Source organism: Cynoglossus semilaevis, chromosome 6 (genome assembly GCF_000523025.1).
Source record: "Cynoglossus semilaevis isolate Cse_v1.0 chromosome 6, Cse_v1.0, whole genome shotgun sequence".
Lineage (NCBI taxonomy): Eukaryota > Metazoa > Chordata > Actinopteri > Pleuronectiformes > Cynoglossidae > Cynoglossus > Cynoglossus semilaevis.
The window spans coordinates 3,038,498-3,044,138 of record NC_024312.1 but is presented as its reverse complement, the minus strand read 5'-3'; the positions used below and the strand labels follow the sequence as shown (position 1 = coordinate 3,044,138).

General features: G+C 39.9%; 1 long non-coding RNA gene across 1 annotated transcript; it reads left to right on the top strand.

Annotated features, from left to right (window-relative positions):
* The first annotated feature begins 818 nt into the window (after positions 1-818).
* On the top strand, positions 819-4,335 carry LOC107988645 (uncharacterized). Its single transcript, XR_001760112.2, has 2 exons — positions 819-1,894; positions 1,955-4,335. It is a non-coding gene; the product is annotated as an uncharacterized LOC107988645 (long non-coding RNA).
* Positions 4,336-5,641: the final 1,306 nt, after the last annotated feature.

The window sequence follows — 5,641 nt, the reverse complement described above, 5'->3', positions numbered from 1 at the left end:
TGAGCTTAGCTGTGCTGTAACAGTACCACGGACAGAAACTGGGCCGAGTCCAGTGGGCTGTGACCAACTGTCCACCCCAGAGATCAGCGACTGCCATCTGCCCAGTACCTGCTGGCTCACAGCACTACACATCTGAGCTGGACCTCACTGGACCGGACCGGACTGGACCGGACCCCAGCAGACCAAACTGAAGCGTCATGGCGTTGTTGCCTAAGGTCCGTCAAAAAAGCCAGGAACGCTGGACTTTATCAGAACTGCTGATGTTTTTCTCGATGGATCCAAATCTTCTTAAGCTGGAATTATGTGTATTTTAGACTCACGTAAAAAAAAAAGTAAAAAGGAGAAAAAAAATCCTTTCAGGTAGGGATGTCCGATGTTAGCATAATGACGTAATATCTGAAAGAATCGTTAACGATTTTTCCCTCCGATAATGAAAACCCGATAACATAACGCCTGGGTTTTCGCCAAATGATGTGCGACCTACAAATAGTTTTGGGAAAAAAACATCTGTATATGAGAGTGAAAGCCACTAGATGGCAGCATTGCAGCTCATTTTATTAATCTGTTTTAATAATCATGTGATTGTTTGTAAAATGCTGGTCCCAAGAACCAGACAGTGGTTTGAACAGATAAATAAATAAATATTAACAGGCTCTTAGTAGTATTTCAATTCGGTGGCAGGAGAGAATTCTGCCCCCTAGTGGTGGCATGGCAGAAAATAATTGAAACAGAAACACTGGTTTAACCCATCACCTTAGTGAACAGGCGGCACTTACCTTCCTTAACCACCAGGGCACCACTGCCCTACTATATCGGTATCAGTTCATATTGGAATCGGAAATGAAGTGTTTGGACGATATCGGAGTTAATATCGGACATCCCTCCTTTTAAGCCGTATCAATTTCACTCTGTGTGCTTTTGTCTTTTACTTTTGTGCACTGATTGATATTGAATGGATTATTGTACAAAAAAAAAAAAAAACAACGACGTAGTGAGTGTTTCTGGTTCACTCACCTGATTTTTAGGCAAAAAAAAAATCTGGATTCCTTGAGGCGGAGAAAAATGGCGGCTTTGTTTTGTAGTGGTTACGATAGCGTTGTTGTGCTTCGGTTTGTTTCCTTTGTCGTTTTAGTGGCAGAAACCCTAAATCAGTAACTTAGTTTAGTCGACCATCAGATGTTCACAGGTCGAGTTTCAAGTGTTCCAGAACTTTCGACCGATCTAGGGCAAATGTAAATGCTTGAAACCCGACAGACCCACGTAGGCTTTCGTGATATGTGAGGCTTTGAAGTCGCTGCGGAGTTCGTTCTTTTCTTAGGTATATGTGAGTAATTTTTTTAATATTTTGAAGTTTGAGTAGAGAGGAACACAGTTCTGGTTTGGTGCTGGTCTGGTAAAAAGAAACAGATTTCATTTTTAACTTTTAGTAAAATAGAGTCATCTGCATATACGTTGACATTTACCGGAACAGACGCCCATGTTTATGGAGAAAATATTCCATGGTTCCTTTAAATCTCTTAAATAAAATAGTCTAAAAAAATCTTCAATAAGGGGTAGACGCCCCCTAGGGGTCCTCAGAGGTACTGTTGTTGAGGTCGTTGTTGAATTCCAACCAATGTATTCAAACTGGTCATATTTTGTTAGGAGTAAAGATAATATTAAAGATTAAATTAGCTGTTGTTGGAAATATTATAACAGAACAGTTAGCATCTGTTTCGGTAAATTCACTACTCATATACGTATGTCAGCGTCGTCCCCGACTTTCACATCTGATGCTAACACACTGTCTTTCTGTTTCTGCGTAGAGATGTTTGTTGTATTCTACTGTAAAAGAATGAATTTGACGTTTGATTTTTTTGGTCTTGGCGCTAACATGACAGAGAGGAGTACGCAGGTCCTGAAAGTACTGGAGGTACTACAAATGTAACGAAACATGACAGAGAGGAGTACGCAGGTCCCGAAAGTACTGGAGGTACTTGGACAAATGTAACGGTAAACTGTATTATTGTATATAGCAGATGTTTAAACAGAGATTTATGCAAGTGGTTCAGGAGGCAGTCGTTGATGGACTTTGTGACAAATTCTTAGTTTCATAGAGTTTTCGGACGACATTTTTTTTATGTCACTATTATCCTGAACATCTCGTTCTACAGTGTTAAAGATGAGAGAGATGAACGGGCAGGATTTAGCACCCAAAACAAGCTAACTCATCTACAAAATAATGAGGTCGTTCATCTGGTTACACTCGTCGTAACGTAGAATTGATAAAAATGTCTGTCACAAAAATTATAAAAACTAATGGCGGTTCAAGTTAGTTTGGACAAACAGTTGACGGTTTAAACACCAATTTTTGTGGCTTTTGGTATTTTTTTCGAATCAATTTGAATTTACGTAGCGTTTGTCCGTGTTAGCGTCCAAATATCGGCTGCTCATATTAAGCAAAATTAATATTTAAGTGATACCCGGAGAGGTTACGAATTTTAGCAGTCAAACTTGGCAATGACTGTTTCTAAGTTCGGCTAAGTTGAGGAACGTTAGCTGTTTACGTAGACAATGATAGCAGCAGGTCCTAGTAGCGGCTAGTCCAGCCAAAATATTAGCCTAGTTTGGCTATGGTTAAGCTAAGTTTAACCTTGAAGAAGCAGAAACGTTTAGCTACGATAGAGGTGAAAAGTTTGCTTTGACTGCTGCTCACTTAATATCTGACATTAGCTACGTAGCTTTAGGTGTGACAGCAATTAAAGTTGGCTATGACGGCTACTTTGTTAGCAGTTGAGTTGGGCTACGTTAGCTGCTACGACAGCTGCTATGCTTGGATTTGGTTGCTGCTAAATCATTTGCCGCTAAATACGGAAATGGTTGTTTTCTTTTGGGGATTAGGGACGACAAAGGTATCACTAATTTTAGCAAAGTGAAGCAACAAATCTGATTTAGGCGCTAACCTCAGCCTGAGACACGAAGTAAAATCGGTCACTGACGTGTTGTTTGACGACGTCTACAAACAGAGAGGGATTTCTGAACAGTTCTAACCCTGCGTTTTCACCGTTAATGTTTATATTTGACAAAAATGGAAATTAGAAGAAAGTACATTTTGAGGTTGAACTTTTATGAACCTTTTTTTCCCTGTAAATTCTTTGGTAAACTGTATTTTTCAGACGTTACCAAAGGAGATAAGAGCCATAAACTAAGACAAAAACAATAAAACGTAAAGATGCAAAACACAGAGTAATAACAAACACGGCCAAATAACCAAACAAGAGTCTTTGAATTATGAATTAAAGATGTAGAAAAACTGCGATATGATGCACAGACGAAATACCATAAGTACGGTATGTGTACTTTTTAGCACTTTTACGTATAAAACCTACCAGAAACTATAACAACGACGAGCAGAATAAAATGCAAAGATGCCGTTGAATCTTTGGATTCTCTAAATGTGCAGGACTTAAAGCCAGAAACCTTTTATTTTGTGGGAATTAAAGCTCTTACATTTGAAAAAAAAAAAAAAGTACCAGCAGTCAAACAAAAATGTACATTTACCAAAAAAAAAATAATAAAGGAACATTTCTGACTTCGTAGTAGTACTTCGAAAGTTCAAAATACCAATGGTGTATTTTATTTTTAATCTCCATATTTTTTGTGCTGGTGCAATTTTCAGGGATACATGGAGCACTGGGGTAAAATAATAAATCTGGGGGCGGGGGCCTTGTTATGGACAGGACTTCTAAAGAATATTTTCTACAACCTGTGACAAATATTTGACATGAATACTATGAGTTTTTTTTTATTTGTCTCATTCCTGAGTCCAGTTCTGCTCCTGACGTGTTTGTCTGTGGATACTGTGGGACAGGAAGTGGAGTGTGTATCGGTACCTGGTACCGATGGTGTGTTGACTCATACTCCGTGTACAAACTCATGTTCATGCTAACATCTTGTATCGACTCCATATAAAAAGAGGGCAGCGTTTTCTCAGAAGGGTCACGTGCAACATCGAGCTGTTTTAACGGTTAGCGGCGGGAAGCTAACAGTTAAGCGATGGACTGACTGTAACGTAGTTTTCTCCGTCCGTTTTCTCTGCCGTTTGAGCCATGTGATGATGCTGCGACGTCGTGACCACGCTGATGCTGATGGTGGTGATGATAATGATGATGTCATGATTTACCCAGCCTGCCTGAGGGCCCCACACCTGACCGCTGGCTGGGAGGGTCACTGTTGGGTGAGGGTGGGGGGGAAGGGGGTCACAGTGACAACTTTGAATGCTGTTGGATGTAGTTATGCAGAAAAAAAATTAACACATTTTTGGTGAATTTGAAACAATAAAGACAATAAAAATTATTATTTTTAAGTTCTTTTTTATCACAGTCACATATAGTACACAGGAGTACCAGGAGTACTGTATAAATACAGTACTCCTGGTCTATAAATGTATACTATAAATACACTGGTACTACACCTTGTTACCTACAGTAATGTCAGAAATGTTAAACTAGTTATTTTAATTTTACTTTTATCAAAAAAGTGACAGAAAGTTTGAGGACAACAAGTCTGCTGAAAGCCTTGTTCAATAGAATAGATCCACTAGAGGGCAGCAGATACATGCGATCTGCTTCTCATGCGCTCCTTCAGGCTCTACCTGATTTAGAAGTGTGTATAAACATATACATACAGTAGAAATGTAAATATATATGACACATGCAGTCCGTATATGTATATTATATATATTTATGGTTACAATATGTATATATATACTGTATATATACATATATACACCATATATACAGAACAGAACTCCCCTAACTATATAGGGCGTCAGATTGCCACTTGTACCGCTAGAGGGAGCTAAAGTACCACAAATGGCACATATGCCGTTGTTTGAGAACCACTGGTTTTGATGGAGGAAGTGTTTGAGGTGAAAAAAAAGATGATAATGTTAGGAGGGAGAAGGAGGAGGAAGAGGAGGAGGAGAAGGAGCCTGAGGGTAGAGTAGAGGAGGGGCCAGTAGGGGGCGTTACCTGCTGTGATAATGATAATTACCTGCTCTAACTGGTTTGGACAAAAACAAAAGTTTGGCCTGATGAAGAGTCAGAGCTGAGCTGCAGTGATGAAGATGATGATGATGATGATGAAGAGCCAGATGTTCTTCTCACTCCACACACTCATTTATTTTACTTTTTTCTTTCTGCTGAAATTAGTTTTGAAGAATCACAGCTGTCACTGAGCTGCTGCAGCCACACACACACTCACACACACACACACACTCACAGGTCACCTGATGCTCCTAACAGAATATTATGTCACTTTGACTAACGACGTTTTTCCAAAATGATATCTTCTTTCTTGTTCTTTTCATGCTCTCTGGCGCCCTCTACTGTCTGTGTCTAATCTCCTTGAGTCAAACTAATGGGAATAGAAGTGACCCAGGAGCAGTGAGGGATTCCAGGGATTAGAATGAGTAGTTATCCACCTACACACTGAAACACACCGGCGCCCCCGGTGGTCATCTTGACAAATGATTTTAATTTGGTTTCTCTATAAGTCAATAACCAACTCACCTCTGGTTGTAGTCGTTGGTCCAGTTCACGTGGTCCAACCTCTGGTCTGGGTCCAGTCCAGCTCACTCTGCAGGACTTTCGTGTCCCCC